Genomic DNA, 10,767 nt, shown 5'->3' with positions numbered 1-10,767 from the left:
GTCTGGGTTGGTCAAGATTTCGGTTAGTGGACTAGGAAAGTAGCCTTGCCCAGCATGTGCAAGTCCCTGGGTTCAATTCCCAGCACAAAAACAAAACAAAACAAAATTTCAGTTCCGTCACCTGGTGGTCATGTGACCTTGATGAACAAAAAAACACCAAGCATGGTGGTACTCGCCTGTAATCCCAGCCACTGGGAAGGCTGAGGAAGGAGGGTCACAAGTTTGAGGCCAGCCTCAGCAAATTAGTGGGACCTGTCTCAAAAAATAGAAAGGACTGGGGATGTGGCTTAGTTGTCAAATGCCCCTGGGTTCAATCCCTGGTACCAAAAAAAAAAAAAAAAAAAAAAAAGCCTAACTCATCATCTGCAAAACAGAAACAATATTTACCCTGCAGAAGTTTGCAGATTTAGAAATGAGGATAGTAAATGATCAATAGTAAATGCTGTTACTGTTACTATTTTCCAAACATCCAGACTCACTAGGATGGCTCTGGGACTCTCATCTTTCTAAAAAGCAGGCCTCTCTTCTAGGATCCAAGATCCAATTATAGAGCAGTCCTAGAATTCGCCTGCACTAGCGTGATAGTAAGAAGCTGATACTGAGGTAGGTGTGGTGGTGTCGTAAACATGTGGTCCTTGCTGCTTGTGAGGATGAGGCAAGAGGATCACTTGAGCCCAGAAGTTGGGCAACAGAGCTATATTCTCCTAAAAAAGAAAGAAACATTAAAAAAAAAAAAAAAAAACTTAATTTGACTGGAGGTTTAGCACAATGGTGGAACACGTGCTTAGCAGGCATAAGACCCTGAGTTCAATCCCTAGCCCCCCAAAATAAAAAAATAAAGTAGTTACGTGTCACCCAGCGGTTACGGGCTCTTGTCTCCCTGTAGCCAGGAGACATCTGGGGAAACATCTTGATCTGAAGGAGTGAGTTTATTGGCCACCAGGCTGTGAGTCCTGTGGGACAAGGGCCTGGAAGCTTCCTCCTTTCCTCCTGGGTCTCGCAGCAGAAGGAACACAGAACTTTCTGGCGTTCTGAGTAGGAAGAGGCCACGTAGCTGCCTGTTCCCATAGGATTTGGGGCGGAGAGCCTTTGTGGAAGGCCCTAGTGACCACCCTCCTACTTTGCCTACCTGGGGGGGGGGGGGTGAGAAGCAGGGCTGGGGTAGGTGTGGTCCTCCAGCCCTAGGGGAGGGGACAGGGCCTAAATGCAGGCCAAGTGTCCTGAGCTTTCCCTTCTTCTCTTCCCACCCCCAGCCTCCCATCTCTGTCACCCAGTATAACCCCCATAGGTGAGCCTGGAAGGAGCCTCCCAATTCCAGGCACACAATGGGTGCTTACTAATTGTTGGTGGAGTTGAATCACACGCAGGCCATTGAATGGGAGGGAAGGGGCTTTCTGTGAACTCAGTCCAGGACAGGCAGCCTGTGGGTGGGCACCATCCCAGGATCAACTGCCGGCAGTGGATGGGAGCCCCACCCTATCGGGTACGCCTGCTGCCGAAACCTGGCAGCCACCCCAGGTTCCTCCCATCCCCCACCCCACCCCCATGGCTCACTCTGCCTCCTCCTGAACTCAGCTCTACCGGCCCCCCCACCCCCATCCTCCTCTAGGCTGCCATGATTTCCGGCCCAGATGGCTGAGTTATAAATGAAACCTTGCACGCAGTCCTGCCCTCTTCTAACCTGTTGCACAAACTACATCAAAGTGATATTGCTGAAACCAGAACAGCCACGATCCTTTCCCTGATTAAATGCCTTCAGCGGCCTCCCATTGCCAATAGGCTAAAGCTCAATGCCCAGGAATGACCCTGCATGCCCCATGAGGTCTCCCTATCCTCTTTTTTAAATTATTTTATTATTTTTTTTTTAGACATTGATGGACCTTTATTTTATTCATTCATTTATATTCAGTGCTGAGAATTGAACCCAGTGCCTCCCACAGGCTAGGCAAGTGCTCTACCACTGAGCCAAACCTCACCCCGCCTCCCCATCCTCTTTCCTCTCCAGCTCATTCCTCACCCACTCACCCACCACACTGTGCACCAGTAAGACAGACGTCCACTCCTTCCAAATGACAGACGTTCTCCATCTTCCAGGGTTTGTAAGGGTCCCTTGGGTGGATGTGAACATCATGACACACCCCTTGCTTCTTTCTGCTTGACTTGGTTCATGTCGACTTCTCCTCCAAGCCTCATATTAAGAGTTCCCTCCTCCTGGAAAGACTTCATGGCTCCCCATCTCCCCCGGGACAAGTCTTGTCAGGGTCCCCTGTTTGACTCTCACAGCCCTGTTGATCCCAGGCTTTTGTGACAGTTTTCTTTTATGTAGAACAATTTACTTTGTGCTTAGTCTATACTAAAGGGCATGGACCTGTCTTGTTTGCTGTTGGATCTCCCCGGGGCCAGCACAGTGCTGGCACACAGCAGGCACGTGACAATGACAGCGTATGAACCATAACCCACACTTACTCAGCACCTGCTCTTGTGCCAGGAGCTGTCCAGGGCGCCCTCCAGGCAGAACCCTTGCTGGCTGAGGAGCATCCAGGATCCACGGCCACCTATTTCCTGTCCTTCAGAGGCAGAAAGCTCAGTCAGGTGCGGTGGCACATGCCTGTAATCCCAGCCACTGGGGAGGCCAAGGCAGGAGGATGGAAAATTCAAACCCAGCCTCAGCAACTCAGCGAGACCCTGTTTCCAACAAAATATAGGAAAGGGCTGGGGGTGTGGCTCAGGGGTGAAGCACCCCTGCGCTCAATCCCTGGTGCCAAAAAAGAAGAGAGAAAGCTAAACACAGCCTTTCCTAGATCCGGTCCTTCCCGAGGGACGGTGCAGACAGATCCACCACTTAGACCCTCACATGAGACTGGGGAGGTGAAGGAGGCCGCCTTCCTGCTTGGGCTGCCCCTGGCAAGCTGGCCATGCAGTTGCACCTTTTTTCCTGCAGCAGCAGCTGGTGTCCAGTCACCACCCTGGGCGCCAGGGGACAGCTGGCAGAAGCAGTGAGGCCCGCCTGCTCCCTGGCCCACAGCCGTTGGTGCAGCCTTGGGCGCCCACCTCCCTTTCCTGCTCAGACCCAGCGGCAGACCCTCTAGAGACTCAGCCCCCCCCATGGCCACACAGGCATCCCCCGTGCCCCCAATCCTGGGTCCAATCACTTTCTATTCAAGACACCTCTGGTGGCTGCTGTGTCCTGCATGGAACTCTGCCACACAACCATGACTGTCGTCGTTTTGCCAATGAGGAAACTGAGGCACAGAGGCGCATGGCCAGTGAGTGGCAGGGCCAGGCTTTGGATCCAGGTCTTTCTGAGTTTGGTGCCCATTCTAGTTACTGCCTCTGAGAGTATGTGACACTGGTGCCAGGGGAGGGAGGTGGCTCAAAGAGCTGGGGGCAGGGGCTGGGCTGCCTTCTGTCCTGAGGCAGGTGGCCAAGGAGCCTGTCCCTTCTTGAGCAGCACAGCAGCACAGCCTCCTGGGGAAGGGACAGGGGCTGTGTTGTCCCTAGATGGGCTGAGCAGGGCGGCTCCCTGGGAGAGCCAGGCTGACTGGGCAGGACATCAAGCTCAGGAGAGAAACATTCCTTTTGTAGTTCATCTCATTTATGTTGCTTAATCACAGTGAGACCATCGGGTGTACCATTGATAGCGGCAAACATGCACTTACGACCTTGGGAGAAGACAGCATGCCTCGGAGACTACTAGGACAACTATCAGGGAAATGATACCAACAATTTGGAGTGTGTTTCTCAGCCAAGGTCCCCATGAGCCAAACCAAATAAAATAAACAAAAGAAAACAGGTCAATGGCAAGAATAAACTACATAAACCTAGTGTCTGTGTCCAGAGGGCAGTAGAGAAGATTTTAGATGTTGGTCTGAAAGCATTTTCAGTCCATGTCAATCTGATGGATTTTCCTGGTTTGAAATTTGCAAGTGTCCCAGTGAACTTTCTGAGCAGTCCACATATCAACAGGCACGCAGCTGCCCATGTATAAACTGTTCTGGTGATTTCTCTGGAGCCTTTATGAAGTCTTCTGACTTCAGCTTTCAGAGACCCTTTTAATTCAGACTTTTTTTCCCCCTAAGGGGCTATTTATTGATTGCATAGTTTATTTAAATTCCTTAAAGCTGTTTGGTCATGCTAGGAGCCATGACCACACACCTATGATCCCATGACTTGGGAGACTGAAGTAGAAGGATAAAGTTTGAGGCCAGCCTCAGCAATTTAGCAAGACTCTAGTCCCACAATAAGAAATAAAAAGGTGTGGGGACGTAGCTCAGTGGTAGAGCATGCCTGGATTCAATTCCAAGTACCAAAAAAAAAAAAAAAAAAAAAAAAAAAGCTATTTGTAGCTATCTGTTCTTTTCTTGAAGCTTTTGTAACTTATCCAAAGTAGCATTTCCAATTGTTTCCTGTTACAAAAAGAACAGATTTTGGTTGAGTTTATGCAAATAACCCTATTGCCATTCAAATAAGAATATTCCCTAAGAGGGCTGGGATTGTGCCTCAGTGGTAGAGTGCTTGCCTAGCATGCAGGAGGCACTGGTTTTGATCCTCAGCACCATATACAAAAATAAATAAAATAATTATATCCATCTACAACTGAATATATTTAAAAAAAAAAAAAAGAATACTCCCTAAGAGTTTCCCAGTTCTAGCGTTATCAAGTAGGAAGCCAAAAAATGTTTCAATTTTTGTTCACAATAGTATACTTTACCAAATTCCCCAGATAGCTTAGGGGAAAAAAAAAGTTTCCTTAAATCTGAAAAATGAAAAACAAAACCAAAAAAAAAAAAAAACAAAACCCTAAAGAATGAACAGTGTTTGTTTATTGTTGTTGCGTTTGGGTACTGGGGCTTGAACTCAGGGGCACTCGATCACCAAGCCGCATCCTGAGCCCTATTTTGTATTTTATTTAGAGACAGGGTCTCACTGAGTTGTTTAGCATCTCACTTTTTTTACTGAGGCTGGCTTTGAACTGTCAATCCTCCTGCCTCAGCCTCCTAAACTGCTGGGATTACAGGCGTGGGCCACTGAGCCCAGCCATGTCATTAATGCTTGTTCTGCTTGATATTGGATTAGCAGTTTCATAAACTCTTCACTTTCATTAAAGTTCTGAAAATTCTTACTCAGTTCAATGGTACGGTCTTAAGAAATCTATACTTGTTAGGGTTTTCCATGAATTTCCTTAAATGATGTTAAACCTAAATCTTGAAGTTACCTTTGTTGTAGATCTGAGAGAAGATGGAACACTTCAGTAATGTAGTTGCTTACCGGGTGTGGCAGTACATGTGCATATAAACCCAGCAATTTGGGAAGCTGAGGCAGGAGGATCACAAATTCAAGGTTAGCCTCAGCAACTTGCAAGGCCCTAAGCAGCTTAGCAAGACCCTGTCGCAAAATAAAAAGAGCTGGGGATGTGACTCAGTGATTAAGCAGCCCTGGGTTCAATTCCTAGTACCAAACCAAACTAAAAAAACCCACCTTAATAAACAGGATCACAGATCACTATGATGGTTATGAAATGATACCAAAGTGAAGAAAGATTTCAGTGCAAACACAGGAAAGTTACATAGTTTTTAAAAAAAGAACTTAGCTTTTTTAATATTGAGAAGACTAAGTTCTTTTAACAAAAGACCTCATACAAGACATTTTGTTCTTCATAATATACAGAATCCAGGATGGGGCTGTTGCTTGGTGGTATGGGGCTTGCCCAGCATGTATGTGGCCCTGGATGTGGTCTCCAGCACTGGGAGGGGAGACTGGTGCACAAATAGACACTACAACAGAATCCCACAGAATCCCTTAGCAGATAACTTAAAAGGTAAAGGAACCATTTCAGAGCCTTTTATCAATGCTCTGAGGAAACCGTTTCTATAAAAGGGAAGACCAAATTCTAGTTTTGTTCTAGTTTTGATATTAAGAATAAATTTAAGCTGGGCTTGGGAGGCTGAGGCAGGAGGATGTGAGTTCCAAAGCCAGCCTCAGAAAAAGCAAGGCACTAAGCTACTCAGTGAGACCCTGTCTCTAAATAAAATACAAAATAGGGCTGGGGATGTGGCTCAGTGGTTGAGTGCCTCTGAGTTCGATCCCCAGTACAAAAAAAAAAAAAAAAAAGAATACTTTTAGAAACCTCATTCCTCAAGGTGGTAGTTTCTCACTCTGTGCCCACCACTGGTTCCCGGGGCATGCAGAGGGGTTGCTGTCTCTGCTGTGTCTCACCCATGTGCTCCTGTGGCTGCTGCCACCACTTTCCCTGGGGTCTAGGGAAGTAATGGAAGGACCTTGCAACCTGTTATCAAGAGAGCATATGAGCTGACCATTATTAGCTGTGGCTTGTCTCTCCAAAGCCACGAAGCTGACCATCCAAAGCTGACAATCCCAGAAGGCCCTTCTGCCACGAGATCTGCAGAGGGATAGTCACATGAAAGTCCTCCTGGCAGAGAAGCAGGAGTGGGTCAAGCGTGAGTGAAGAAGACTCAGAGCTCACAGAGGACCAGGGTGCAGCTGCCCAGCTGCAGGCATCTCACCAACCCTCTGCTGAGGATGGGAGGGCCAGGTTCGTCTTCCCCTTTACAGAGAAGCTCTTCCGTGAAATCCAGGGGTCTCTGTCCGGGATCCAGACACACTATAATTTTTACTTTAGCAAAAGAACGAGCCAACAGGAAGCAAAACCCCCAAAGATGATAAAACAATTATTATACAGAAGCAGGCAACTGAATTGGAGGATTTGAGGAGGCATGCAGAATTTCTTGTGGTTGAGAATGAAAGATTAAGGAGGGAAAATGAACCACTAAAAATTGGAAAGGCCAGATTTCTAATAGGTCCAATAGAGAAGGAGCTGGACATTGATGCTAATTTTTTTTTTTTTTTTTTAAGAGACAGGGTCTCATTGTGTTCTCCAGACTGGCCTCAAACCCCTGGCCTCAAATGATCCTCCTGCCTCAGCCTCCCAAGTAGCTGGGGTTACAGGCACACACCACAGTGCCCTACATACTGATTTTGTTGAAAAGTCAGAGTTATGGAGCTTGCTGCCACAATTTAGAAACTGCCGCAACCTCTTCAGCCCGGCAGAAGTTTGCAGCAAATGCCAGGGAAGACCAGAACATTCCAGTATCCAATATTTCTGCTCTTTTCTCAACACCTGGAACTCCCCCTTTAAGGAGCCATCTGAGGAGATTCTAAGAGGACTTACCAATAATTAAAATGAAAAGCCCGGGGGAGGTCAGAAAAAGAAATAATACCATAATACAGCTAATACAGGAAAAAAAGAAAAACCACATAAAAGTGTAAACCCAGAAATGCTTCATCATCTGGCTTACTGCAGGAGAAAAGGCATTGCCAGGAGGTTTGGGAAACAGTTGCCATAAATTATGTCAAATATCTGATTCACTGACTCTACCCAATGATTCCTAGTGGCAGAAACTAAACTCTGGGAGATTTGCTTTCTCCTGATAAAAACCAAATGTCTACCTGAAATAAATAATAATTATTTTTCTTAAATTCAGGGTTAAAATACATAAAAGTACATTTCTTGTAAGCAATCTAAAATGTCATAAGCAATAATGCAAGACCTAAATAATATGGTGGCTGAATATGGGACATGGTACATGCCTGTAATCCCAGCCACTCGGGAGGCTGAGGCAGGAGAAAGTTGTGGCTAGCCTGGGCCTAGACCCTGTCTCAAAATTAAAAAGTAAATAAAAAGCCCTGTGTTGAATCTCCAGTACAAAAAACAAACAAACAAAACAACAACAACAACAACAACAGAAAATATGTTTAAAAATTTTTGTTCAAGCTGGGCATGGTGGCGTACGCCCAGCGGCTCAAGAGACCAAGGCAGGAGGATTTGTGAGTTCAAAGCCAGCCTCAGCAATGGCGAGGCACTGAGCAACTCAGTGAGACCCTGTCTCTAAATAAAATATAAAATAAGGGCTGGGGATGTGACTCAGCGATCAAGTGCTTCCGAGTTCAATCCCTGGTACCCCACCTCCATTTTTTTTCCACTCAAATTTAGTTGATTTGACCACACCAGATTCTCTTTTGCTCACTTTCTCTCCAACTTTTAAATTTTTTTGCAGTGCTAGGATGGAACCCTGAGTCTTTTGCATACTAGCTATATCCCCAGCGCTCTTCCCAACTTTTTATATCTATTCAGCTTTTGCCCTGTATTATCCTTTTTCATTCTAAAACAATATGTCATTATACTTCAAGACAAAAATTAATTTTTCTTTTAGCAATCAACAAAAACCTACATCTTTAGCTGGGTGCTGTGGTACATGCCTATGTAATCCCAGCAGCTCGGGAGGTTGAGGCAGGAAGATTTTTGAGTTCAAAGCCAGCCTAAGCAACTTACTGAGGCCCTAAGCATCTCAGTGAGACTCTGTCTCTAAATAAAATGCAAAAAAAAGGGGACTGGGGATGTGGCTTAGTGGTTGAGAGCCCCTGGGTTCAATCCCCAGTACCAAAAAAATCCCCACAAAAGACTATATCATAACTTTATTCACAAAGAAATGCATCTTATTTTTTGGTATATTTTGCATATGGAGTTGTTTCCTTTTTAAAAATTTTTTTTAGTTGTAGGTGGACATAATACTTTTGTTTTATTTATTTATTTTTATATGGTGCTGAGGATCGAACCCAGTGCTTCGCACGTGCTAGGCAAGTGCTCCACCACTGAGCTACAACCCCAGCCCTTTTTATAGTAATTTTATCTTTCATTTTTAGTATGAATTAATTGCCACATACTAACATCTGTATATTTACCCATTTTATAATTTCTAGATGCATGCATTTCCTCATAATACCATTTTCTTATGTGACGCAGAACATGTTTACTAACAGATCCTTAGTTCTTCCATAATAATAAACCAGAAGGAGATAAGTTTGATTTTATGTTCAGTAATTAATGTTTTGGCATTTTATCTTATTTGGAAATCTTCTAGGCATTTAATGAATATCTATTATTCATTTTTATCTTAGCCTTGCTTTTAGATTGCAAATTACCAAAAAAAAATTTTTTTGACACCATTTTAAGTATACATATATACACACACGTATATTTATAGCACATAAATATTATTGAAAGTTTTACTTAAAAATTGTATTACATTTACGTTCACCTAATTCACTAGTTTTAAAGAATTTTTATATTAGGGATTGAACCCATAGCTTCATGCATGCTAGGCAAACACTCTACCACCAAGCTACACCTAGCCCTTTTTTCAAGTTGCTGAGATTGTTCTGGAATTTGTAATCCTCCTGCTTTAGCCTCCCACGTCACTGGGATGGCAGGTGTGTGCCAGCACACCGGCTCTGCTTATTTTTTTAAATCTAAATTGTATTTCTGACAAAAATGAGACAAGTTAAAGCTACCTGCTCACTTGGCCATAGCTTTTTAAAACTAATACTTGTGAAAAAAAATAAGATTTTTTTTTTATCAGTTTCCAAACACTCCCCTGCTCTCAATTTTAGACACAAAGTCCAAGGTTCCTAATGAAGATCCTGAAACTTTAAGTTTACTAATTTAGTTAGATAGGAGCTTTCTAATTTAGCTTCTGCTTTTAAGCAGATTATGGAGTTCAGGGTAGAGCCCATGGACAAACAGGACTGACAAAGCATTTTTCTAAATGGATTACTCTGAGCCCAAGAATCTGACTAGGGCAGAAAACTAGTTAAAGAAAACCTTGTTGATCTGAGGGCTTAACTTTATCAACACTTTATCTAGTTTTCTTTTCTTCTCCTCACGCCCCCCCCCCCTTTTAGATACTGGGAATTGAACCCAGGGGTCTCTATCTCTGAGCTACATTCCCAGCCCTTTTTATTTTTGAGACAGGGTAAAAGTTGCCCAAGATGGCCTCAGACTTATGATCCTCCTATCTCAGCCTCCAGAGTAGGTGATTATAGACATGTGACATCATGTCTGGATTTTTTTTTTCCTTTTCTTTTTTGAGACAAAGTCTTAACTATGTTCCAGGCTGACCTTGAGTTCCTAGGCTTACATGGTCCTGCAGAGCTCTAGGATTACAGGCACATACCACCAGGCGGGCTATATATAATTTTCTTTTGAGGCTCAGGATTGGATGGTGACAAAGCAGATTCAACTTAAAAAATAAATAAATAAATTACCCACCTAAACTTTTCATTTGCTCTTTTTGGAGGAGTCTTTCAGAGAGGCAATGTTTCGAGTGTTCTTCATATGAAAAATGAGTGTCCTGTTGTCTAATTTGGGAGCCCTTATTTTCAAATATGCCTGTTTTTTTTTTTTTTCCTTTAGGCAAGTTGGACAAAAGTTGTGGGTCAACTAGGAGCCTACTGCTTGCAATGAACATCTGAAGCTGGGGCAGTGTCGTGGGACTAAGTCCTTAACTTGTGGGATCTGATGCTTTGCAGGATGGAGCATGTCAGGATGGAGCTCCATGACAGGACTCCCAAAGATTATCTTTGAAAAGGAAAGGGAATTCAGAGAATTCAAGAAATGCTTAGTGTGGGGAAGTAAAAGCAGATATTTGGTCACAGAAGTGTTCTATGTTGAGTGTAAACATGTAGAAAAATAGCCAGTTCTTCCTCTACAGCAGCCCTCGGGGCCTTGTGCCTCTGAGGTTTGGCCTGTGGACTTTAGGGCCCTGATCACAATGTATTGCAAACATTTTATTTTATTGCCCACAGCAGATTAAAAGCTTCTTAAGAGACCAGGCTAGCCTGGGGCCTGGTGAATAATTCGTGATTAACACGTGATTATCAGTCACTTCTCCCGTGGTCCTCCCTGAGCTC

General features: G+C 44.4%; 1 pseudogene; it reads left to right on the top strand.

Moving 5' to 3' along the window:
- Positions 1-5,675: 5,675 nt before the first annotated feature.
- LOC124101982 (nuclear receptor-binding factor 2-like) lies at positions 5,676-10,261 on the top strand (annotated as a pseudogene).
- The last annotated feature ends 506 nt before the right edge of the window (positions 10,262-10,767 follow it).

The sequence above is a fragment of the Marmota monax genome, unplaced genomic scaffold (assembly GCF_021218885.2).
Source record: "Marmota monax isolate L192 unplaced genomic scaffold, Marmota_monax_Labrador192_F-V1.1 WCK01_AAM20220418_F8-fsc00087, whole genome shotgun sequence".
Taxonomy (NCBI): Eukaryota; Metazoa; Chordata; class Mammalia; order Rodentia; family Sciuridae; genus Marmota; species Marmota monax.
The sequence above is the reverse complement of the archived record's forward strand: the minus strand, read 5'-3'. Positions and strand labels throughout refer to the sequence as shown.